We start from the raw sequence: 27,914 nt of genomic DNA, 5'->3' as shown, positions 1-27,914 counted from the left end.
AGATTATAATGAAATACATCGGTTGGTTTTCAAGGGAAGAATTTAGAGAAAAGGTGAATAGTGAGAATACACAACTCATTGCTCGAGGATCTACACAGATGGCTCATCCAACATCTTCAGAGCAGCTGTTTAACAAGTTGCTTGTCACTTGGATCACCAATCTTTGAAGGAAGACGGCTGAATGAAAAGAGTAGAGCGGAGCTCTTATCACATCATGATTCTTAGAAGCATGATACCCCAAAAACCGTAAAAACAAATGGTCGTTAAGCTCACAGCGTTGCCGGGGCAGCACCTGTTAAACAATCTTTTTAATTAGTTTCCTCTGACCAAAAGCTTTTCTACTGGTCCCAACTGATCAAAGTACGAGCGAAGCTCGTACTTGTTATATAGGAGCGTCTGCGACTATATTATGCACGCGAGCCCGGGCCCGAAAAATCGTGTTTTTTTGGAAATAAAAATTCATATCTTTGGCTGTATGGTTAGCGAAACGATGAAATTTGGCATAGGGCCTCTCAATACATTGAGAATGATGGATCCGTAAACGATTTTTTTTTCCGGTACCACCAAACGGAGCGGTACTGTCTCAAAGTCAAAAATTCGTAAAAAAATGGGTCAAATTCCTTTCAGACGCGAGAACTCAAATAAAAAGCCTTTAAAAGACTTAAAATTTTTAGGACATAAGGGTCGGTGGGGCCTTAAGAACTGTATACTTTTTGGGCCAGATCGGTATACAGGGTGAGTTGTTATAAGCGAACAAAAGTGACTAAAAAAAAAATTGAAACTTCTCCAGAGGCTAAAAAAAAATTTTTATAAAAAAAGTGTTTCGGCGAAAAGACTTCGTTTTATAAGAGATTTAACATACTTGGAGCTTTTTTTTGTAAAAAATTTATTTTACGAGTTCTGGCATTTTCAGTTTTTTGGGATTTTCTGCCAAACGATACTTATTTTGGGAATTTTTTTTTTTTCAAAAAATAACTTCATCTTTTACCTTTCATATGCCATATAACCGAAATTTTTGGGAACCATACAGGGCGAGCAATAATGAACTTTACCCATGAAGGTCCGACCCGAAAATCACATTTTATTTAATAACTTTTTAGTGGTGGCACCTGGACCATTTATATTCTCAGGGATTAAATACTTTAATAACCCCATTATTTGTGTAAAATTACAATCTTCCAACTTTAATAGGTTCTGAGCAATTCGAATTTTCGCGTTTAATTCATTTGTCACGTCCCTGTACATGGTGAAAAGATCAGACATCATCTAAAAGATCCGAAATTTTGTTTTACAACACATACTAAAATTTCAGGGTTCCAGCGATAGTACAAGTACCCGAAAAATGCGATTTTATGAAAAAAGTCCATTTTTTTGCGTTTTTGCAGGTAATTGGAGGTGTCAACCTAAACTCTGATGAAATGGCTGGTGGGAACAATACTTTGACGTATGGTGGATACAAATTTTTTGCTCGTGACAGGTGGCCGGGACTTGGTTGGGTTTTTTGTAAAATTATGAATGAAAATGAACCGGAAACGATCAGGGAAAGGAAGCACCGAATCAGAAAATGAATGGGCTTTCCGAATCTGTGCATATCAATAGGGGAAATTGTGTATTGCGGCCAGGAAAATTCGGCAAACATTTTGACGTCTTCGAAAAATGCCGTTTTTTTGAAATGTCAGTGTCTTTATACCGGGGTGAGACGAAATGAAATTTGCCCGATTATTTTATTAAAATTATTCGAATATATACACGGGTCAGTCGTAATGATCTATTTAATTTAAAATAAGAATTTAGATATTTGGTGAGTTTTTACTATTTAGTTTATTATTAATAAATGTTAACAATTCTTAAACATTGCTTTTGGGATATAAATAAAAAATTTTTTGAAATTATTGATTTTTAAGGTTAGTCGAGTATCATAACTTTTTTGGTATTGGTGCGATTTGGTTGAAATTTGGTACCTAGTACCTATTTCGGATAAGATTAATAAATTTTTACAGATATTTGACATGACTATGTTTTAAGGTCACGTGACTACCGTAACTTTTTAACTATTGGTCTGATTTGATTGAAATTTGGTATTTGGGGTTTAGTTAGGATGCAATTATTAATTTTTCACAGATATTTGACATTTGACTTCCGGGTCACGTGACTATTGTAACTTTTTTGCTATTGGTCTGATTGGGTTCAAATTTGGTATTTGGGGTTTATTTAGGATGCAATTATTAATTTTTCACAGATATTTGACATTTGACTTCCAGGTCACGTGACTATTGTAACTTTTTTGCTATGAGTCCGATTGGGTTTAAATTTGGTATTTGGGCTTTAATTAGGATGCAATTATTAATTTTTGACAGATATTTGACATTTGACTTCCGGGTCACGTGACTATTGTAACTTTTTTGCTATGAGTCCGATTGGGTTCAAATTTGGTATTTATGCTTTATTTAGGACACAATTAATAAATTTTGACAGATAATTGACAAATTATATTTTAAAGTCACGTGACTCTCATAATTCTTTTGCTATTGATCCGATTGGGTTGAAATTTAGTATTTGGGCTTTATTTAGGATGCAAGTAATAAATTTTGCCAGAAATTTGACATATTGAATTTTAAAGTCACGTGACTTCCATAACTTTTTTGCTATGGGTCTGATTGGGTTCAAATTTGGAATTTGGGGTTTAATTAGGATGCAATTGTTGATTTCTTACAAAATTTTAAAATATTAAGTTCCAGGGTCACGTGACTATCAACATTTCCTATTCGATTGAAATTTGCTATTAGATGATATGTATATATTTATATATAGTATTTTGTATTACCCTATTCCTTTTATCTTAATTAATTAAATTATTTTTTAAATTTGCCTTTCAAAAATAAATTAAATAATCATCGGTTCGAATACATAGGCTTTAAAGGGAACTTATCTTCTCTCGTAATATTGTGGCATTATTATAGATTTTGAAAAATTTTGTCATAAAGCTTTTTCATTACTTTTTGAATGGTCTTTAGCCAGAAAAAAGAAATTTTGAATTTGGAGCATGTTTTGAAAAATTTTCATTTTGGGCCGGATTTTGTTTGAAAATCGATAAATGCAAATAAATAGGTTTTCTGTTCATTTTAGAGTCAAATCGATAATAACCTTTTTGAAAGGTATCCTGAAGTAATACAAGATAGAAAAATAAAAAGTTGAAATTTTTCCATAGGGCTCTTGATAATTCGATATTTATGATTAATAGTTTTTTACAATTTTCTCCAAATCTGTGATAGCTATAATCAATTAGTTTTAACATTCGAATACCTCGTAACATTCCCTAGAACTTTTGTTTAAGACAAAAAGTTGTCAGAGTTATAGTTTATTTAGAAAAAAATAAAAACCATTTTTTCACAATTTTTCATGGCTATACCCCTTTCGAATTTGGAGCAAAAAAAAATTTTTTTTTCTTGGGTTTTTTTTACTTGAAATTGCCATCATAGGGCTTACATTATGATTTGTCGATTATAATTTTAACAAAAAAAAATGGTACCGTGGGAAAAAACGAGCTTTCTTTTATTTTTTTTCACATTTTTACTAATATCTCGGCTTCTATAGCTTCGATTCAATTCGTTGATGGTTTCTATTATTCCTTATTCTTCTCCTGTTAGTTCTTTTTATATTTTATTACAATTGCCTTTCGAAATAAAACTGAAAAATTAAAAAAATCGACGTAAAAACCCGGTTGTGTTATCCCTATACATAGGCTCTTATGGGACCTTATTTTTTCCTTTATATTATGGCACTCGTATAAATCGTGGAAAATTTTATCATAAAGCTTTTTCGTTAGTTTTTGAATGGTTTTTAACCAGAAAAAAGAAATTTTCAATTTGGAGCATATTTTGAAAAAATTCTTATTTTGAGCCCGGATTTTGCTTCAAAATCGAAAAATGCAAAGAAATAGGTTTTCCGTTTATTTTAGAGTCAAATCGATAATAACCTTTTTGAAAGGTACTTAAAAGTAGTATAGGATAGATAAATAAAAAATTTAAATTTTTCCATAGGACCCTTGATAATTCGATATTTATGTTTCATGGTTTTTCTTTATTTTCTCCGATTTTATGATAGCTAGAACCGATTCGTTTTAACGTACGGATACCTCGTAATATTTCTCATAACTTTTATAAAAGACAAAATGTTGTTAGTCTTATAGTTTATTTTAAAAAAAATAAATACCGTTTTTTCGAAATTTTTTATGGCCGTACCCCTTTCGATTTTGGAGCAAAAAAAAATTTTTTTTTTCTTGGGTTTTTTTACTTGAAATTGCCCACTTAGGGCTTACATTATAATTTGTCAATAATTATTTTAAGAAAAAAAAATTATACCGTGGGAAAAAACCAGTTTTCTTTTGTTTTTTCCCACATTTTTACTAATATCTCGGCTTCTATAGCTTCGATTCAATTCATTGATGGTTTCTTTTATTTCTTATTCTCCTCAATTCTTTTGATATTTTATTACTATTACATTTCAAAATAAAAAGAAAAATTAAAACAAATCGACGTAAAATCCCTGTTTGTTCTATTTCAAGAAATAGACCCTTATGGGAACTTCTCTCTGAATTTAGTATTTATGGTTTATTTAGGATACAACTAATAAATTATAACAGATAACTGACATTTGAGTGTCAGCCTAGGTCATGTGACTACCGTAACTTTTTTGCTATTGGTCCGATTTTGTTGTAATTTGGTATTCAGGCTTTATTTAGGATACAATTAACATATTTTAACAGATATTTGAAATATAAGAGAGTATTTTGACACACAACGCGACTATATAATAAATTATGGTTCTTTGAAGCATGATACCCCAACAACTGGTCCTCTCTTTCCTCGGCAGGTAAACGTTAGCCTCCCCGACTCACCTAAGTACACCTGATAATTTTTGATTTTTTTTTTTTAATTCCCTTATGGCTTTTCACAGACAAGACCTAAAGGTTCCAAACTGGTCCCCACGGACCAAAAGTATAGGAGCGAAGCGACTATACTTGTTATATAGGAGCGTCTGCGACTATATTATGCACGCGAGCCCGGGCCCGAAAAATCGTGTTTTTTTGGAAATAAAAATTCATATCTTTGGCTGTATGGTTAGCGAAACGATGAAATTTGGCATAGGGTCTCTCAATACATTGAGAATAATGGATCCGTAAACGATTTTTTTTTCCGGTACCACCAAACGGAGCGGTACTGTCTCAAAGTCAAAAATTCGTAAAAAAATGGGTCAAATTCCTTTCAGACGCGAGAACTCAAATAAAAAGCCTTTAAGAGACTTTAAATTTTTAGGACATGAGGGTCGGTGGGGGCTTAAGAACTGTATACTTTTTGGGCCAGATCGGTATACAGGGTGAGTTGTTATAAGCGAACAAAAGTGACTAAAAAAAAAATTCAAACTTCTCCAGAGGCTAAAAAAAAATTTTTATAAAAAAAGTGTTTCGGCGAAAAGACTTCGTTTTATAAGAGATTTAACATACTTGGAGCTTTTTTTTGTAAAAAATTTATTTTACGAGTTCTGGCATTTTCAGTTTTTTGGAATTTTCTGCCAAACGATACTTATTTTGGAAAATTTTTTTTTTTCAAAAAATAACTTCATCCTTTACCTTTCATATGCTATATAACCGAAATTTTCGTAAGCCATACAGGGCGAGCAATAATGAACTTTACCCATGAAGGTCCGACCTAAAAATCACATTTTATTTAATAACTTTTTAGTGGTGGCACCTGGACCATTTATATTCTCAGGGATTAAATACTTTAATAACCCCAGTATTTGTGTAAAATTACAATCTTCCAACTTTAATAGGTTCTGAGCAATTCGAATTTTCGCGTTTAATTCATTTGCGGCGTCCCTGTACATGGTGAAAAGATCAAACAACATCTAAAGGATCCGAAATTTTGTTTTACAACACATACTAAAATTTCAGGGTTCCAGCGATAGTACAAGTACCCGAAAAATGCGATTTTATGAAAAAAGTCCATTTTTTTGCGTTTTTGCAGGTAATTGGAGGTGTCAACCTAAACTCTGATGAAATGGCTGGTGGGAACAATACTTTGACGCATGGTGGATACAAATTTTTTGCTCGTGACAGGTGGCCGGGACTTGGTCGGGTTTTTTGTAAAATTATGAATGAAAATGAACCGGAAACGATCAGGGAAAGGAAGCACCGAATCAGAAAATGAATGAGCTTTCCGAATCTGTGCATATCAATTGGGGAAATTGTGTATTGCGCCCAGGAAAATTCGGCAAACATTTTGACGTCTTCGAAAAATGCCGTTTTTTTGAAATGTCAGTGTCTTTATACCGGGGTGAGACGAAATGAAATTTGCCCGATTATTTTATTAAAATTATTCGAATATATACACGGGTCAGTCGTAATGATCTATTTAATTTAAAATAAAAATTTAGATATTAGGTGAGTTTTTACTACTTAGTTTATTATTAATATATGTTAACAATTCTTAAACATTGCTTTTGGGATATAAATAAAAAATTTTTGAAATTATTGATTTTTAAGGTTAGTCGAGTATCATAACTTTTTTGGTATTGGTGCGATTTGGTTGAAATTTGGTACCTAGTACCTATTTCGGATAAGATTAATAAATTTTCACAGATATTTGACATGACTATGTTTTAAGGTCACGTGACTACCTTAACTTTCTTCCTATTTGTCCGATTTGATTGAAATTTGGTATTTGGGGTTTATTTAGGATGCAATTATGAATTTTTCACAGATATTTGACATTTGACTTCCAGGTCACGTGACTATTGTAACTTTTTTGCTATGAGTCCGATTGGGTTCAAAGTTGGTATTTATGCTTTATTTAGGATACAATTAATAAATTTTATCAGATAATTGACAAATTATATTTTAAAGTCACGTGACTTTAATAATTCTTTTGCTATTGATCCGATTGTGTTGAAATTTGGAATTTGGGCTTTATTTAAGATGCAAGTAATAAATTATGACAGAAATTTGACATATTGAATTTTAAAGTCACGTGACTTCTATAACTTATTTGCTATTGATCCGATTGGGTTGAAATTTGGTATTTAGAGTTTTATTAGGATGCCATTATTGAATTTTTACAAATTTTTAAAATATTACGTTTTTAAGTCACGTGACTATCAAAATTTCTTTCGTATTCGCCCGATTTGATTGAAATTTCCTATCAGATTATATGTATATATTTATAGATAATATTTTGTAGTACCCTATTGCTTTTAACTTAATTGTTTCTTAGATTTGCCTTTGAAAAACAAATTAAAAAATCATCGGTTGGATATGCTTTAAAGGGAACTTATCTTCTTTCATAATATTGTAGCATTATTATAGATTTTGAAAATTTTTGTCATTAAGCTTTTTCATTCCTTTTTAAATGGTCTTTAGCCAGAAAAAAGAAATTTGGAATTTGGAGCATGTTTTGAAAAAAATTTAATTTTGGGCCCGGTTTTGTTCGGAAATCGATAAATGCAAATAAATAGGTTTTCTGTTCATTTTAGAGTCAAATCGATAATAACCTTTTTGAAAGGTATCCTGAAGTAGTACCTGATAGAAAAATAAAAAAATGAAATTTTTTCATAGGGCTCTTGATAATTCGATATTTATGAATTATAGTTTTTTACAATTTTCTCCGAATATGTGATAGCTATAATCAATTAGTTTTAACATTCGAATACCTCGTAATATTCCCTAGAACTTTTGTTTAAGGCAAAAAGTTGTTAGAGTTATAGTTTAGTTAGAAAAAAATAAAAACCATTTTTTCGCAATTTTTCATGGCTATACCCCTTTCGATTTTCGACCAAAAAAAATTTTTTTTTTTCTTGGGTTTTTTTTACTTGAAATTGCCAACTTAGGGCTTAAATTATAATTTGTCAATAATTATTTTAAGAAAAAAAAATGATACCGTGGGAAAAAACCAGTTTTCTTTTGTTTTTTCCCACATTTTTACTAATATCTCGACTTCTTTAGCTTCGATTCAATTCGTTGATGGTTTTTATTATTCCTTATTCTCCTCCTGTTAATTCTTTTTATATTTTATTACAATTGCCTTTCGAAATAAAACTGAAAAATTAAAAAAATCGACGTAAAATCCCGGTTGTCTTATCCCTATACATAGGCTCTTATGGAATCTAATTTTTCCCTTTATATTATGGCACTCGTATAAATCGTGGAAGATTTTGTCATAAAGCTTTTTTATTAGTTTTTGAGTGGTCTTTAACCAGAAAAAAGAAATTTTGAATTCGGAGCATATTTTGGAAAAATGGTCATTTTGACCCCGGATTTTGTTCGAAAATCGAAAAATGCAGAGAAATAGGTTTTCCGTTCATTTTAGAGTCAAATTGGTAATAATCTTTTTTAAAGATACTCTGAAGTAGTACAGGTTAGAAAAATAAAAAATTGAAATTTTTCCATAGGGCTCTTGATAATTCGATATTTATGTTTAATAGTTTTTTTCAATTTTCTCCGATTGTATAATAGCTAGAACCGATTCGTTTTAACGCACGGATACCTCGTAATATTCCCGAAAACTTTTGTTTAAGACAAAAAGTTGTCAGAGTTATATTTTATTTTTAAAAAAATAAAAACCATTTTTTCGCAATTTTTCATGGCTATACCCCTTTCGATTTTCGACCAAAAAAAATTTTTTTTTTTCTTGGGTTTTTTTTACTTGAAATTGCCAACTTAGGGCTTAAATTATAATTTGTCAATAATTATTTTAAGAAAAAAAAATGATACCGTGGGAAAAAACCAGTTTTCTTTTGTTTTTTCCCACATTTTTACTAATATCTCGGCTTCTATAGCTTCGATTCAATTCATTGATGGTTTCTTTTATTTCTTATTCTCCTACTCTCCATTCTTTTGATATTTTATTACTATTACATTTCAAAATAAAAAGAAAAATTAAAACAAATCGACGTAAAATCCCTGTTTGTTCTATTTCAAGAAATAGACCCTTATGGGAACTTCTCTCTGAATTTGGTATTTATGGTTTATTTAGAATACAACTAATAAATTATGACAGATAACTGACATTTAAGTTTCAGCCTAGGTCACGTGACTTCCGTAACTTTTTTGCTATTGGTCCGATTCTGTTCGAATTTGGTATTCAGGCTTTATTTAGAATACAATTAATATACTTTCACAGATATTTGAAATATAAGACAGTATATTGACACACAACGCGACTATATAACAAATTATGGTTCTTTGAAGCATGATACCCCAACAACTGGTCCTCTCTTTCCTTGGCAGATAAACGTTAGCCTCCCCGACTCACCTAAGTACACCTGATAATTTGCGATTTTTTTTAAGAAATCCTCTAAGGCCCATCACTGACAAGACCTAAAGGTTCCAAACTGGTCCCCACGGACCAAAAGTATAGGAGCGAAGCGACTATACTTGTTATATAGGAGCGTCTGCGACTATATTATGCACGCGGGCCCGGGTCCGAAAAATCGTGTTTTTTTGGAAATAAAAATTCATATCTTTGGCTGTATGGCTAGCGAAACGATGAAATTTGGCATAGGGTCTCTCAATACATTGGGAATGATGGATCCGTAAACGAATTTTTTTTCCGGTACCACCAAACGGAGCGGTACTGTCTCAAATTCAAAAATTCGTAAAAAAATTGGTAAAAATCGAGTTGCTCACGAGATCTCAATTTTAAAGCGTTCAATCGAGTTGAAATTTTCAGGATATATGGGTTCTTGGGGCTTACGTGTCTGTATACTTTTTGAGCCCGATCGGTATACAGGGTGAGTTGTTATAAGCGAACAAAAGTGACTAAAAAAAAAATTCAAACTTCTCCAGAGGCTAAAAAAAAATTTTTATAAAAAAAGTGTTTCGGCGAAAAGACTTCATTTTATAAGAGATTTAACATACTTGGAGCTTTTTTTTGTAAAAAATTTATTTTACGAGTTCTGGCATTTTCAGTTTTTTGGGATTTTCCGCCAAACGATACTTATTTTGGGAAAATTTTTTTTTTCAAAAAATAACTTCATCTTTTACCTTTTATATGCCATATAACCGAAATTTTTGGGAACCATACAGGGCGAGCAATAATGAACTTTACCCATGAAGGTCCGACCCGAAAATCACATTTTATTTAATAACTTTTTCGTAGTAGCATCTGGACCATTTATATTCTCAGGCATTAAATACTTTAATAACCCCAATATTTATGTAAAATTACAATCTTCCAACATTAATAGGTTCTGAGCAATTCGAATTTTCGCGTTTAATTCATTTGCCACGTCCCTGTACATGGTGAAAAGATCAGACATCATCTAAAAGATCCGAAATTTTGTTTTACAACACATACTAAAATTTCAGGGTTCCAGCGATAGTACAAGTACCCGAAAAATGCGATTTTATGAAAAAAGTCCATTTTTTTGCGTTTTTGCAGGTAATTGGAGGTGTCAACCTAAACTCTGATGAAATGGCTGGTGGGAACAATACTTTGACGCATGGTGGATACAAATTTTTTGCTCGTGACAGGTGGCCGGGACTTGGTTGGGTTTTTTGTAAAATTATGAATGAAAATGAACCGGAAACGATCAGGGAAAGGAAGCACCGAATCAGAAAATGAATGGGCTTTCCGAATCTGTGCATATCAATAGGGGAAATTGTGTATTGCGGCCAGGAAAATTCGACAAACATTTTGACGTCTTCGAAAAATGCCGTTTTTTTGAAATGTCAGTGTCTTTATACCGGGGTGAGACGAAATGAAATTTGCCCGATTATTTTATTAAAATTATTCGAATATATACACGGGTCAGTCGTAATGATCTATTTAATTTAAAATAAAAATTTCGATATTAGGTGAGTTTTTACTATTTAGTTTATTATTAATATATGCTAATAATTCTTAAACATTGCTTTTGGGATATAAATAAAATTTTTTTGAAATTATTGATTTTTAAGGTTAGTCGAGTATCATAACTTTTTTGGTATTGGTGCGATTTGGTTGAAATTTGGTACCTAGTACCTATTTCGGATAAGATTAATAAATTTTTACAGATATTTGACATGACTATGTTTTAAGGTCACGTGACTACCTTAACTTTCTTCCTATTTGTCCGATTTGATTGAAATTTGGTATTTGGGGTTTATTTAGGATGCAATTATTAATTTTTCACAGATATTTGACATTTGACTTCCAGGTCACGTGACTATTGTAACTTTTTTGCTATGAGTCCGATTGGGTTCAAATTTGGTATTTATGCTTTATTTAGGATACAATTAATAAATTTTAACAGATAATTGACATATTGAATGTTTAAGTCACGTGACTTCCATAACTTATTTGCTATTGTTCCGATTGGGTTGAAATTTAGTATTTGGGCTTTATTTAGGATGCAAGTAATAAATTTTGACAGAAATTTGACATGTTGAATTTTTTAAGTCACGTGACTTCCATAACTTTTTTGCTATTGATCCGATTGGGTTGAAATTTAGTATTTGGGCTTTATTTAGGATGCAAGTAATAAATTTTGACAGAAATTTGACATGTTGAATTTTTTAAGTCACGTGACTTCCATAACTTTTTTGCTATTGATCCGATTGGGTTCAAATTTGGAATTTGGGGTTTATTTAGGATGCAATTGTTGATTTTTTACAAAATTTTAAAATATTAAGTTCTAGGGTCACGTGACTATCAAAATTTCCTATTTGATTAAAATCTGCTATTAGATGATATGTATATATTTATAGATAATATTTCGTATTACCCTATTCCTTTTATCTTAATTAGTTAAATTATTTCTTAAATTTGCCTTTCAAAAAAAAATAAAAAAATCATCGGTTCGAATACATAGGCTTTAAAGGGAACTTATCTTCTTTCATAATATTGTAGCATTATTATAGATTTTGAAAATTTTTGTCATTAAGCTTTTTCATTACTTTTTGAATGGTCTTTAGCCAGAAAAAAGAAATTTTGAATTTGGAGCATGTTTTGAAAAAATTTTCATTTTGGGCCGGATTTTGTTCGAAAATCGAAAAATGCAAAGAAATAGGTTTTCTGTTCATTTTAGAGTCAAATCGATAATAATCTTTTTGAAAGGTATCCTAAAGTAGTACAAGATAGAAAAATAAAAAAATGAAATCTTTCCATAGGGCTCTTGATAATTCGATATTTATGATTTATAGTTTTTTACAATTTTCTCCGAATCTGTGATAGCTGTAATCAATTAGTTTTAACATTCGAATACCTCGTAATATTCCCTAGAACTTTTGTTTAAGACAAAAAGTTGTCAGAGTTATAGTTTAGTTAGAAAAAAATAAAAACCATTTAATCACAATTTTTCATGGCTATACCCCTTTCGATTTTGGAGCAAAAAAAAAATTTTTTTTCTTGGGTTTTTTTTAATGGATATTGCCAACTTAGGGCTTACATTATAATTTGTCAGTTATCATTTTAAGAAAAAAAATGCTACCGTGGAAAAAAACGAGTTTTCTTTTATTTTTTTTTCACAGTTTTACTAATATCTCGACTTCTAGAGCTTCGATTCAATTTGTTGATGGTTTTTATTATTCCTTATTCTCCTCCTGTTAATTCTTTTTATATTTTATTACAACTGCCTTTCGAAATAAAACTGAAAAATTAAAAAAATCGACGTAAAAGCCCGGTTGTCTTATCCCTGTACATAGGCTCTTATGGAACCTAATTTTTCCCTTTATATTATGGCACTCGTATAAATCGTGGAAAATTTTGTCATAAAGCTTTTTTATTAGTTTTTAAATGGTCTTTAACCAGAAAAAAGAAATTTTGAATTCGGAGCATATTTTGGAAAAATGGTCATTTTGACCCCGGATTTTGTTCGAAAATCGAAAAATGCAAAGAAATAGGTTTTCCGTTCATTTTAGAGTCAAATTGGTAATAATCTTTTTTAAAGATACTCTGAAGTAGTACAGGATAGAAAAATAAAAAACTGAAATTTTTCCATAGGGCTCTTGATAATTCGATATTTATGTTTAATAGTTTTTTTCAATTTTCTCCGACTGTATAATAGCTAGAACCGATTCGTTTTAACGCACGGATACCTCGTAATATTCCCGAAAACTTTTGTTTAAGACAAAAAGTTGTCAGAGTTATATTTTATTTAAAAAAAAATAAAAACCATTTTTTCGCAATTTTTCATGGTTATACCCCTTTCGATTTTCGACCAAAAAAAAATTTTTTTTTTCTTGGGTTTTTTTTACGTGAAATTGCCAACTTAGGGCTTACATTATAATTTGTCAATAATTATTTTAAGAAAAAAAAATGATACCGTGGGAAAAAACCAGTTTTCTTTTGTTTTTTCCCACATTTTTACTAATCTCTCGGCTTCTATAGCTTCGATTCAATTCATTGATGGTTTCTTTTATTTCTTATTCTCCTCCTCTCAATTCTTTTGATATTTTATTACTATTACATTTCAAAATAAAAAGAAAAATTAAAACAAATCGACGTAAAATCCCTGTTTGTTCTATTTCAAGAAATAGACCCTTATGGGAACTTCTCTCTGAATTTGGTATTTATGGTTTATTTAGGATACAACTAATAAATTATGACAGATAACTGACATTTAAGTTTCAGCCTAGGTCACGTGACTACCGTAACTTTTTTGCTATTGGTCCGATTCTGTTCGAATTTGGTATTCAGACTTTATTTAGAATACAATTAATATACTTTCACAGATATTTGAAATATAAGACAGTATATTGACACACAACGCGACTATATAAGAAATTATGGTTCTTTGAAGCATGATACCCCAACAACTGGTCCTCTCTTTCCTCGGCAGGTAAACGTTAGCCTCCCCGACTCACCTAAGTACACCTGATAATTTTTGATTGTTTTTTTAAATTCCCTTATGGCTTTTCACAGACAAGACCTAAAGGTTCCAAACTGGTCCCCACGGACCAAAAGTATAGGAGCGAAGCGACTATACTTGTTATATAGGAGCGTCTGCGACTATATTATGCACGCGGGCCCGGGTCCGAAAAATCGTGTTTTTTTGGAAATAAAAATTCATATCTTTGGCTGTATGGCTAGCGAAACGATGAAATTTGGCATAGGGTCTCTCAATACATTGGGAATGATGGATCCGTAAACGAATTTTTTTTCCGGTACCACCAAACGGAGCGGTACTGTCTCAAATTCAAAAATTCGTAAAAAAATTGGTAAAAATCGAGTTGCTCACGAGATCTCAATTTTAAAGCGTTCAATCGAGTTGAAATTTTCAGGATATATGGGTTCTTGGGGCTTACGTGTCTGTATACTTTTTGAGCCCGATCGGTATACAGGGTGAGTTGTTATAAGCGAACAAAAGTGACTAAAAAAAAAATTCAAACTTCTCCAGAGGCTAAAAAAAAATTTTTATAAAAAAAGTGTTTCGGCGAAAAGACTTCATTTTATAAGAGATTTAACATACTTGGAGCTTTTTTTTGTAAAAAATTTATTTTACGAGTTCTGGCATTTTCAGTTTTTTGGGATTTTCCGCCAAACGATACTTATTTTGGGAAAATTTTTTTTTTCAAAAAATAACTTCATCTTTTACCTTTTATATGCCATATAACCGAAATTTTTGGGAACCATACAGGGCGAGCAATAATGAACTTTACCCATGAAGGTCCGACCCGAAAATCACATTTTATTTAATAACTTTTTCGTAGTAGCATCTGGACCATTTATATTCTCAGGCATTAAATACTTTAATAACCCCAATATTTATGTAAAATTACAATCTTCCAACATTAATAGGTTCTGAGCAATTCGAATTTTCGCGTTTAATTCATTTGCCACGTCCCTGTACATGGTGAAAAGATCAGACATCATCTAAAAGATCCGAAATTTTGTTTTACAACACATACTAAAATTTCAGGGTTCCAGCGATAGTACAAGTACCCGAAAAATGCGATTTTATGAAAAAAGTCCATTTTTTTGCGTTTTTGCAGGTAATTGGAGGTGTCAACCTAAACTCTGATGAAATGGCTGGTGGGAACAATACTTTGACGCATGGTGGATACAAATTTTTTGCTCGTGACAGGTGGCCGGGACTTGGTTGGGTTTTTTGTAAAATTATGAATGAAAATGAACCGGAAACGATCAGGGAAAGGAAGCACCGAATCAGAAAATGAATGGGCTTTCCGAATCTGTGCATATCAATAGGGGAAATTGTGTATTGCGGCCAGGAAAATTCGGCAAACATTTTGACGTCTTCGAAAAATGCCGTTTTTTTGAAATGTCAGTGTCTTTATACCGGGGTGAGACGAAATGAAATTTGCCCGATTATTTTATTAAAATTATTCGAATATATACACGGGTCAGTCGTAATGATCTATTTAATTTAAAATAAAAATTTCGATATTAGGTGAGTTTTTACTATTTAGTTTATTATTAATATATGCTAATAATTCTTAAACATTGCTTTTGGGATATAAATAAAATTTTTTTGAAATTATTGATTTTTAAGGTTAGTCGAGTATCATAACTTTTTTGGTATTGGTGCGATTTGGTTGAAATTTGGTACCTAGTACCTATTTCGGATAAGATTAATAAATTTTTACAGATATTTGACATGACTATGTTTTAAGGTCACGTGACTACCTTAACTTTCTTCCTATTTGTCCGATTTGATTGAAATTTGGTATTTGGGGTTTATTTAGGATGCAATTATTAATTTTTCACAGATATTTGACATTTGACTTCCAGGTCACGTGACTATTGTAACTTTTTTGCTATGAGTCCGATTGGGTTCAAATTTGGTATTTATGCTTTATTTAGGATACAATTAATAAATTTTAACAGATAATTGACATATTGAATGTTTAAGTCACGTGACTTCCATAACTTATTTGCTATTGTTCCGATTGGGTTGAAATTTAGTATTTGGGCTTTATTTAGGATGCAAGTAATAAATTTTGACAGAAATTTGACATGTTGAATTTTTTAAGTCACGTGACTTCCATAACTTTTTTGCTATTGATCCGATTGGGTTGAAATTTAGTATTTGGGCTTTATTTAGGATGCAAGTAATAAATTTTGACAGAAATTTGACATGTTGAATTTTTTAAGTCACGTGACTTCCATAACTTTTTTGCTATTGATCCGATTGGGTTCAAATTTGGAATTTGGGGTTTATTTAGGATGCAATTGTTGATTTTTTACAAAATTTTAAAATATTAAGTTCTAGGGTCACGTGACTATCAAAATTTCCTATTTGATTAAAATCTGCTATTAGATGATATGTATATATTTATAGATAATATTTCGTATTACCCTATTCCTTTTATCTTAATTAGTTAAATTATTTCTTAAATTTGCCTTTCAAAAAAAAATAAAAAAATCATCGGTTCGAATACATAGGCTTTAAAGGGAACTTATCTTCTTTCATAATATTGTAGCATTATTATAGATTTTGAAAATTTTTGTCATTAAGCTTTTTCATTACTTTTTGAATGGTCTTTAGCCAGAAAAAAGAAATTTTGAATTTGGAGCATGTTTTGAAAAAATTTTCATTTTGGGCCGGATTTTGTTCGAAAATCGAAAAATGCAAAGAAATAGGTTTTCTGTTCATTTTAGAGTCAAATCGATAATAATCTTTTTGAAAGGTATCCTAAAGTAGTACAAGATAGAAAAATAAAAAAATGAAATCTTTCCATAGGGCTCTTGATAATTCGATATTTATGATTTATAGTTTTTTACAATTTTCTCCGAATCTGTGATAGCTGTAATCAATTAGTTTTAACATTCGAATACCTCGTAATATTCCCTAGAACTTTTGTTTAAGACAAAAAGTTGTCAGAGTTATAGTTTAGTTAGAAAAAAATAAAAACCATTTAATCACAATTTTTCATGGCTATACCCCTTTCGATTTTGGAGCAAAAAAAAATTTTTTTTTCTTGGGTTTTTTTTAATGGATATTGCCAACTTAGGGCTTACATTATAATTTGTCAGTTATCATTTTAAGAAAAAAAATGCTACCGTGGAAAAAAACGAGTTTTCTTTTATTTTTTTTTCACAGTTTTACTAATATCTCGACTTCTAGAGCTTCGATTCAATTTGTTGATGGTTTTTATTATTCCTTATTCTCCTCCTGTTAATTCTTTTTATATTTTATTACAACTGCCTTTCGAAATAAAACTGAAAAATTAAAAAAATCGACGTAAAAGCCCGGTTGTCTTATCCCTGTACATAGGCTCTTATGGAACCTAATTTTTCCCTTTATATTATGGCACTCGTATAAATCGTGGAAAATTTTGTCATAAAGCTTTTTTATTAGTTTTTAAATGGTCTTTAACCAGAAAAAAGAAATTTTGAATTCGGAGCATATTTTGGAAAAATGGTCATTTTGACCCCGGATTTTGTTCGAAAATCGAAAAATGCAAAGAAATAGGTTTTCCGTTCATTTTAGAGTCAAATTGGTAATAATCTTTTTTAAAGATACTCTGAAGTAGTACAGGATAGAAAAATAAAAAACTGAAATTTTTCCATAGGGCTCTTGATAATTCGATATTTATGTTTAATAGTTTTTTTCAATTTTCTCCGACTGTATAATAGCTAGAACCGATTCGTTTTAACGCACGGATACCTCGTAATATTCCCGAAAACTTTTGTTTAAGACAAAAAGTTGTCAGAGTTATATTTTATTTAAAAAAAAATAAAAACCATTTTTTCGCAATTTTTCATGGTTATACCCCTTTCGATTTTCGACCAAAAAAAAATTTTTTTTTTCTTGGGTTTTTTTTACGTGAAATTGCCAACTTAGGGCTTACATTATAATTTGTCAATAATTATTTTAAGAAAAAAAAATGATACCGTGGGAAAAAACCAGTTTTCTTTTGTTTTTTCCCACATTTTTACTAATCTCTCGGCTTCTATAGCTTCGATTCAATTCATTGATGGTTTCTTTTATTTCTTATTCTCCTCCTCTCAATTCTTTTGATATTTTATTACTATTACATTTCAAAATAAAAAGAAAAATTAAAACAAATCGACGTAAAATCCCTGTTTGTTCTATTTCAAGAAATAGACCCTTATGGGAACTTCTCTCTGAATTTGGTATTTATGGTTTATTTAGGATACAACTAATAAATTATGACAGATAACTGACATTTAAGTTTCAGCCTAGGTCACGTGACTACCGTAACTTTTTTGCTATTGGTCCGATTCTGTTCGAATTTGGTATTCAGACTTTATTTAGAATACAATTAATATACTTTCACAGATATTTGAAATATAAGACAGTATATTGACACACAACGCGACTATATAACAAATTATGGTTCTTTGAAGCATGATACCCCAACAACTGGTCCTCTCTTTCCTTGGCAGATAAACGTTAGCCTCACCTAAGTACACCTGATAATTTGCGATTTTTTTTAAGAAATCCTCTAAGGCCCATCACTGACAAGACCTAAAGGTTCCAAACTGGTCCCCACGGACCAAAAGTATAGGAGCGAAGCGACTATACTTGTTATATAGGAGCGTCTGCGACTATATTATGCACGCCACCTCGGGCCCGAAAAATCGTGTTTTTTTGGAAATAAAAATTCATATCTTTGGCTGTATGGCTAGCGAAATGATGAAATTTGGCATAGAGTCTCTCAATACATTGGGAATGATGAATCCGTAAACGAATTTTTTTTCCGGTACCACCAAACGGAGCGGTACTGTCTCAAAATCAAAAATTCGTAAAAAAATTGGTAAAAATCGAGTTGCTCACGAGATCTCAATTTTAAAGCGTTTAATCGAGCTGAAATTTTCAGGATATATGGGTTCTTGGGGCTTACGTGTCTGTATACTTTTTGGGCCAGATCGGTATACAGGGTGAGTTATTATAAGCGAACAAAAGTGACTAAAAAAAAAATTGAAACTTCTCCAGAGGCTAAAAAAAAATTTTTATAAAAAAAGTGTTTCGGCGAAAAGACTTCGTTTTATAAGAGATTTAACATACTTGGAGCTTTTTTTTGTAAAAAATTTATTTTACGAGTTCTGGCATTTTCAGTTTTTTGGAATTTTCTGCCAAACGATACTTATTTTGGGAAAATTTTTTTTTTCAAAAAATAACTTCATCCTTTACCTTTCATATGCCATATAACCGAAATTTTCGTAAGCCATACAGGGCGAGCAATAATGAACTTTACCCATGAAGGTCCGACCCGAAAATCACATTTTATTTAATAACTTTTTCGTAGTGGCATCTGGACCATTTATATTCTCAGGCATTAAATACTTTAATAACCCCAGTATTTGTGTAAAATTACAATCTTCCAACTTTAATAGGTTCTGAGCAATTCGAATTTTCGCGTTTAATTCATTTGCGGCGTCCCTGTACATGGTGAAAAGATCAAACAACATCTAAAGGATCCGAAATTTTGTTTTACAACACATACTAAAATTTCAGGGTTCCAGCGAAAGTACAAGTACCCGAAAAATGCGATTTTATGAAAAAAGTCCATTTTTTTGCGTTTTTGCAGGTAATTGGAGGTGTCAACCTAAACTCTGATGAAATGGCTGGTGGGAACAATACTTTGACGCATGGTGGATACAAATTTTTTGCTCGTGACAGGTGGCCGGGACTTGGTTGGGTTTTTTGTAAAATTATGAATGAAAATGAACCGGAAACGATCAGGGAAAGGAAGCACCGAATCAGAAAATGAATGGGCTTTCCGAATCTGTGCATATCAATTGGGGAAATTGTGTATTGCGGCCAGGAAAATTCGGCAAACATTTTGACGTCTTCAAAAAATGCCGTTTTTTTGAAATGTCAGTGGTTTTATACCGGGGTGAGACGAAATGAAATTTGCCCGATTATTTTATTAAAATTATTCGAATATATACACGGGTCAGTCGTAATGATCTATTTAATTTAAAATAAAAATTTCGATATTAGGTGAGTTTTTACTATTTAGTTTATTATTAATATATGTTAATAATTCTTAAACATTGCTTTTGGGTTATAAATAAATTTTTTTTGAAATTATTGATTTTTAAGGTTAGTCGAGTATCATAACTTTTTTGGTATTGGTGCGATTTGGTTGAAATTTGGTACCTAGTACCTATTTCGGATAAGATTAATAAATTTTTACAGATATTTGACATGACTATGTTTTAAGGTCACGTGACTATTGGTACTTTTTTGCTATGAGTCCGATTGGGTTCAAATTTGGTACTTGGGCTTTATTTAGGATGCAATTATTAATTTTTGACAGATATTTAACATTTGACTTCCGGGTCACGTGACTATTGTAACTTATTTGCTATTGGTCTGATTGGGTTCAAATTTGGTATTTATGCTTTATTTAGGATAGAATTAATAAATTTTAACAGATAATTGACATATTGAATTTTAAAGTCACGTGACTTTCATAATTCTTTTGCTATTGATCCGATTGGGTTGAAATTTAGTATTTGGGCTTTATTTAGGATGCAAGTAATAAATTTTGCCAGAAATTTGACATATTGAATTTTAAAGTCACGTGACTTCCATAACTTTTTTGCTATTGATCCGATTGGGTTCAAATTTGGAATTTGGAGTTTATTTAGGATGCAATTGTTGATTTTTTACAAAATTTTAAAATATTGAGTTCTAGGGTCACGTGACTATCAAAATTTCCTATTTGATTGAAAAATGCTATTAGATGATATGTATATATTTGTACATAATATTTTGTATTACCCTATTCCTTTTATCTTAATTAGTTAAATTATTTCTTAAATTTGCCTTTAAAAAAAAAATTAAAAAATCATCGGTTCGAATACATAGGCTTTAAAGGGAACTTATCTTCTTTCATAATATTGTAGCATTATTATAGGTTTTGAAAAATTTTGTTATTAAGCTTTTTCATTACTTTTTGAATGGTCTTTAGCCAGAAAAAAGAAATTTTAAATTTGGAGCATGTTTTGAAAAAAATTTAATTTTGGGCCCGATTTTGTTCGAAAACCGATAAATGCAAATAAATAGGTTTTCCGTTCATTTTAGAGTCAAATTGGTAATAATCTTTTTTAAAGATACTTTGAAGTAGTACAGGATAGAAAAATAAAAAATTGAAATTTTTTCATAGGGCTCTTGATAATTTGATATTTATGATTAATAGTTTTTTACAATTTTCTCCGAATCTGTGATAGCTATAATCAATTAGTTTTAACATTCGAATACCTCGTAACATTCCCTAGAACTTTTGTTTAAGGCAAAAAGTTGTCAGAGTTATAGTTTATTTAGAAAAAAATAAAAACCCTTTTTTCGACATTTTTCATGGCTGTACCCCTTTCGATTTTCGACCAAAAAAAAATTTTTTTTTTCTTGGGTTTTTTTAGTGAAAATTACCAGTTTAGGGCTTAAACTAAAATTTGTCATAAATTATTTTAAGAAAAAAAAATGATACCGTGGGAAAAAACCAGTTTTCTTTTGTTTTTCCCACATTTTTACTAATATCTCGGCTTCTATAGCTTCGATTCAATTCGTTGATGGTTTCTTTTATTTCTTATTCTCCTCCTGTCAATTCTTTTGATATTTTATTACTATTACATTTCAAAATAAAAAGAAAAATTGAAACAAATCGACGTAAAATCCCTATTTGTTCTATTTAAATAAATAGACCCTTATGGGAACTTCTCTCTGAATTTGGTATTTATGGTTTATTTAGGATACAACTAATAAATTATAACAGATAACTGACATTTAAGTTTCAGCCTAGGTCACGTGACTACCGTAACTTTTTTGCTATTGGTCCGATTCTGTTCGAATTTGGTATTCAGGCTTTATTTAGAATACAATTAATATACTTTCACAGATATTTGAAATATAAGACAGTATATTGACACACAACGCGACTATATAACAAATTATGGTTCTTTGAAGCATGATACCCCAACAACTGGTCCTCTCTTTCCTTGGCAGATAAACGTTAGCTTCACCTAAGTACACCTGATAATTTGCGATTTTTTTTAAGAAATCCTCTAAGGCCCATCACTGACAAGACCTAAAGGTTCCAAACTGGTCCCCACGGACCAAAAGTATAGGAGCGAAGCGACTATACTTGTTATATAGGAGCGTCTGCGACTATATTATGCACGCGAGCCCGGGCCCGAAAAATCGTGTTTTTTTGGAAATAAAAATTCATATCTTTGGCTGTATGGTTAGCGAAACGATGAAATTTGGCATAGGGCCTCTCAATACATTGAGAATGATGGATCCGTAAACGATTTTTTTTTCCGGTACCACCAAACGGAGCGGTACTGTCTCAAAGTCAAAAATTCGTAAAAAAATGGGTCAAATTCCTTTCAGACGCGAGAACTCAAATAAAAAGCCTTTAAAAGACTTAAAATTTTTAGGACATAAGGGTCGGTGGGGCCTTAAGAACTGTATACTTTTTGGGCCAGATCGGTATACAGGGTGAGTTGTTATAAGCGAACAAAAGTGACTAAAAAAAAAATTGAAACTTCTCCAGAGGCTAAAAAAAAATTTTTATAAAAAAAGTGTTTCGGCGAAAAGACTTCGTTTTATAAGAGATTTAACATACTTGGAGCTTTTTTTTGTAAAAAATTTATTTTACGAGTTCTGGCATTTTCAGTTTTTTGGAATTTTCCGCCAAACGATACTTATTTTGGGAAAATTTTTTTTTTCAAAAAATAACTTCATCTTTTACCTTTTATATGCCATATAACCGAAATTTTTGGGAACCATACAGGGTGAGCAATAATGAACTTTACCCATGAAGGTCCGACTTGAAAATCACTTTTTATTTAATAACTTTTCAGTGGTAGCACCTGGACCATTTATATTCTCAGGGATTAAATACTTTAATAACCCCATTATTTGTGTAAAATTACAATCTTCCAACTTTAATAGGTTCTGAGCAATTTGAATTTTCGCGTTTAATTCATTTGTCACGTCCCTGTACATGGTGAAAAGATCAAACAACATCTAACGGATCCGAAATTTTGTTTTACAATACATACTAAAATTTCAGGGTTCCAGCGATAGTACAAGTACCCGAAAAATGCGATTTTATGAAAAAAGTCCATTTTTTTGCGTTTTTGCAGGTAATTGGAGGTGTCAACCTAAACTCTGATGAAATGGCTGGTGGGAACAATACTTTGACGCATGGTGGATACAAATTTTTTGCTCGTGACAGGTGGCCGGGACTTGGTTGGGTTTTTTGTAAAATTATGAATGAAAATGAACCGGAAACGATCAGGGAAAGGAAGCACCGAATCAGAAAATGAATGGGCTTTCCGAATCTGTGCATATCAATTGGGGAAATTGTGTATTGCGTCCAGGAAAATTCGGCAAACATTTTGACGTCTTCGAAAAATGCCGTTTTTTTGAAATGTCAGTGTCTTTATACCGGGGTGAGACGAAATGAAATTTGCCCGATTATTTTATTAAAATTATTCGAATATATACACGGGTCAGTCGTAATGATCTATTTAATTTAAAATAAAAATTTCGATATTAGGTGAGTTTTTACTATTTAGTTTATTATTAATAAATGTTAACAATTCTTAAACATTGCTTTTGGGTTATAAATAAAAATTTTTTGAAATTATTGATTTTTAAGGTTAGTCGAGTATCATAACTTTTTTGGTATTGGTGCGATTTGGTTGAAATTTGGTACCTAGTACCTATTTCGGATAAGATTAATAAATTTTTACAGATATTTGACATGACTATGTTTTAAGGTCACCTGACTACCTTAACTTTCTTCCTATTTGTCCGATTTGATTAAAATTTGGTATTTGGGGTTTATTTAGGATGCAATTATGAATTTTTTACAGATATTTGACATTTGACTTCCAGGTCACGTGACTATTGTAACTTTTTTGCTATTGGTCTGATTGGGTTCAAATTTGGTATTTGGGCTTTATTTAGGATGCAATTATGAATTTTTCACAGATATTTGACATTTGACTTCCAGGTCACGTGACTATTGTAACTTTTTTGCTATTGGTCTGATTGGGTTCAAATTTGGTATTTGGGCTTTATTTAGGATGCAATTATTAATTTTTGACAGATATTTGACATTTGACTTCCGGGTCACGTGACTATTGTAACTTTTTTGCTATGAGTCCGATTGGGTTCAAATTTGGTATTTATGCTTTATTTAGGACACAATTAATAAATTTTAACAGATAATTGACAAATTATATTTTAAAGTCACGTGACTTTCATAATTCTTTTGCTATTGATCCGATTGGGTTGAAATTTAGTATTTGGGCTTTATTTAGGATGCCAGTAATACATTTTGACAGAAATTTGACATATTAAATTTTAAAGTCACGTGACTTCCATAACTTTTTTGCTATTGATCCGATTGGGTTCAAATTTGGAATTTGGGGTTTATTTAAGATGCAATTGTTGATTTTTTACAAAATTTTAAAATATTGAGTTCTAGGGTCACGTGACTATCAAAATTTCCTATTTGATTGAAATTGGCTATTAGATGATATGTATATATTTGTAGATAATATTTTGTATTACCCTATTCCTTTTATCTTATTTTGTTAAATTATTTCTTAAATTTGCCTTTTTAAAAAACATTAAAAAATCATCGGTTCGAATACATAGGCTTTAAAGGGAACTTATCTTCTTTCATAATATTGTAGCATTATTATAGATTTTGAAAAATTTTGTCATAAAGCTTTTTCATTACTTTTTGAATGGTCTTTAGCCAGAAAAAAGAAATTTTGAATTTGGAGCATGTTTTGAAAAATTTTCATTTTGGGCCGGATTTTGTTCGAAAATCGATAAATGCAAATAAATAGGTTTTCTGTTCATTTTAGAGTCAAATCGATAATAACCTTTTTAAAAGGTATCCTGGAGTAGTACAAGATAGAAAAATAAAAAATTGAAATTTTTCCATAGGGCTCTTGATATTTCGATATTTATGTTTAATAGTTTTTTACAATTTTCTCCGATTCTGTGATCGCTATAATCAATTCGTTTTAACATTCGGATACCTCGTAATATTCCCGAAAACTTTTGTTTAAGACAAAAAGTTGTCAGAATTATAGTTTATTTAGAAAAAAATAAAAACCATTTTTTCACAATTTTTCATGGCTATACCCCTTTCGATTTTGGAGCAAAAAAAATTTTTTTTTTCTTGGTTTTTTTTTTAATGGATATTGCCAACTTAGGGCTTACATTATAATTTGTCAGTTATCATTTTAAGAAAAAAAATGCTACCGTGGAAAAAAACGAGTTTTCTTTTATTTTTTTTCACATTTTTACTAATATCTCGACTTGTATAGCTTCGATTCAATTCGTTGATAGTTTCTATTATTCCTTATTCTCCTCCTGTTAATTCTTTTTATATTTTATTACAATTGCCTTTCGAAATAAAACTGAAAAATTTTAAAAATCGACGTAAATACATAGACTCTTATGGGACCTAATTTTACCTTTATATTGTGCCACTCGTATAAATCGTGGAAATTTTTGTTATTAGGCTTTTTTACTAGTTTTTGAATGGTCTTTAACCGGAAAAAAGAAATTTTGAATTCGGAGCATATTTTGAAAAAATTGTCATTTTGACCCCGGATTTTGTACGAAAATCGAAAAATGCAAAGAAATAGATTTTCCGTTCATTTTAGAGTCAAATTGGTAATAATCTTTTTTAAAGATACTCTGAAGTAGTACAGGATAGAAAAATAAAAAATTAAAATTTTTCCATAGGGTTCTTGATAATTCGATATTTATGTTTAATAGTTTTTTCCAATTTTCTCCGATTGTATAATAGCTAGAACCGATTCGTTTTAACGCACGGATACCTCGTAATATTTCCGAAAACTTTTGTTTAAGACAAAAAGTTGTCAGAGATATATTTTATTTATAAAAAAATAAAAACCATTTTTTTAAAATTTTTCATGGGTTCACCCCTTTCGATTTTCGACCAAAAAAAAAAAAAAAATTTTTTCTTGGGTTTTTTTTTGTGAAAATTACAAGTTTAGGGCTAAAACTAAAATTTGTCATAAATTATTTTAAGAAAAAAAATTATACCGTGGGAAAAAACCAGTTTTCTTTTGTTTTTCCCACATTTTTACTTATATCTCGGCTTCTATAGCTTCGATTCAATTTATTTATGGTTTTTTTTATTTCTTATTCTTCTCCTGTCAATTCTTTTGATATTTTATTACTATTACATTTTTAAATAAAAAGAAAAATTAAAACAAATCGACGTAAAATCCCGTTTGTTCTATTTCAATAAATAGACCCTTATGGGAACTTCTCTCTGAATTTGGTATTTATGGTTTATTTAGGATACAATAAATTATGACAGATAACTGACATTTGAGTTTCAGCCTAGGTCACGTGACTACCGTAACTTTTTTGCTATTGGTCCGATTCTGTTCGAATTTGGTATTCAGGCTTTATTTAGAATACAATTAATATACTTTCACAGATATTTGAAATATAAGACAGTATATTGACACACAACGCGACTATATAACAAATTATGGTTCTTTGAAGCATGATACCCCAACAACTGGTCCTCTCTTTCCTCGGCAGGTAAACGTTAGCCTCTCCGACTCACCTAAGTACACCTGATAATTTTTGATTTTTTTTTTAAATTCCCTTACGGCTTTTCACAGACAAGACCTAAAGGTTCCAAACTGGTCCCCACGGACCAAAAGTATAGGAGCGAAGCGACTATACTTGTTATATAGGAGCGTCTGCGACTATATTATGCACGCGAGCCCGGGCCCGAAAAATCGTGTTTTTTTGGAAATAAAAATTCATATCTTTGGCTGTATGGTTAGCGAAACGATGAAATTTGGCATAGGGTCTCTCAATACATTGAGAATAATGGATCCGTAAACGATTTTTTTTTCCGGTACCACCAAACGGAGCGGTACTGTCTCAAAGTCAAAAATTCGTAAAAAAATGGGTCAAATTCCTTTCAGACGCGAGAACTCAAATAAAAAGCCTTTAAGAGACTTTAAATTTTTAGGACATGAGGGTCGGTGGGGGCTTAAGAACTGTATACTTTTTGGGCCAGATCGGTATACAGGGTGAGTTGTTATAAGCGAACAAAAGTGACTAAAAAAAAAATTCAAACTTCTCCAGAGGCTAAAAAAAAATTTTTATAAAAAAAGTGTTTCGGCGAAAAGACTTCGTTTTATAAGAGATTTAACATACTTGGAGCTTTTTTTTGTAAAAAATTTATTTTACGAGTTCTGGCATTTTCAGTTTTTTGGAATTTTCTGCCAAACGATACTTATTTTGGAAAATTTTTTTTTTTCAAAAAATAACTTCATCCTTTACCTTTCATATGCTATATAACCGAAATTTTCGTAAGCCATACAGGGCGAGCAATAATGAACTTTACCCATGAAGGTCCGACCTAAAAATCACATTTTATTTAATAACTTTTTAGTGGTGGCACCTGGACCATTTATATTCTCAGGGATTAAATACTTTAATAACCCCAGTATTTGTGTAAAATTACAATCTTCCAACTTTAATAGGTTCTGAGCAATTCGAATTTTCGCGTTTAATTCATTTGCGGCGTCCCTGTACATGGTGAAAAGATCAAACAACATCTAAAGGATCCGAAATTTTGTTTTACAACACATACTAAAATTTCAGGGTTCCAGCGATAGTACAAGTACCCGAAAAATGCGATTTTATGAAAAAAGTCCATTTTTTTGCGTTTTTGCAGGTAATTGGAGGTGTCAACCTAAACTCTGATGAAATGGCTGGTGGGAACAATACTTTGACGCATGGTGGATACAAATTTTTTGCTCGTGACAGGTGGCCGGGACTTGGTTTGGTTTTTTGTAAAATTATGAATGAAAATGAACCGGAAACGATCAGGGAAAGGAAGCACCGAATCAGAAAATGAATGGGCTTTCCGAATCTGTGCATATCAATTGGGGAAATTCTGTATTGCGGCC

At 31.0% G+C, this 27,914-nt stretch overlaps 1 protein-coding gene and 1 long non-coding RNA gene across 26 annotated transcripts in view; one reads left to right on the top strand and one right to left on the bottom strand.

Moving 5' to 3' along the window:
- The window catches only part of LOC126741058 (uncharacterized), a 169,086-nt gene that overhangs the window by 12,270 nt on the left and 128,902 nt on the right, over nucleotides 1-27,914 (top strand). Inside the window, exons 3-5 of one of the 25 annotated variants that reach the window (XM_050447347.1) lie at nucleotides 10,437-13,612; nucleotides 21,713-23,817; nucleotides 23,936-24,537. The exons of 17 other annotated variants lie outside the window; for them this stretch is intronic. The gene's annotated coding sequence lies outside the window, so the exon portion shown is untranslated. Of the gene's footprint in view, nucleotides 1-6,026; nucleotides 6,991-10,436; nucleotides 13,613-14,968; nucleotides 15,071-19,492; nucleotides 19,967-21,712; nucleotides 23,818-23,935; nucleotides 24,538-27,679 lie in introns of those variants that run through there. 7 more of the 25 variants (XM_050447343.1, XM_050447356.1, XM_050447351.1 and 4 more) reach the window with 7 other exon arrangements.
- On the bottom strand, nucleotides 386-27,684 carry LOC126741066 (uncharacterized). Its single transcript, XR_007662101.1, has 3 exons — nucleotides 27,283-27,684; nucleotides 14,987-19,095; nucleotides 386-1,403 (listed from the first exon to the last, which is right to left on the bottom strand). It is a non-coding gene; the product is annotated as an uncharacterized LOC126741066 (long non-coding RNA).

This window comes from Anthonomus grandis, chromosome 10 (genome assembly GCF_022605725.1).
Source record: "Anthonomus grandis grandis chromosome 10, icAntGran1.3, whole genome shotgun sequence".
Classification (NCBI taxonomy): domain Eukaryota; kingdom Metazoa; phylum Arthropoda; class Insecta; order Coleoptera; family Curculionidae; genus Anthonomus; species Anthonomus grandis.
This window is presented reverse-complemented; position numbering and strand designations above follow the sequence as displayed.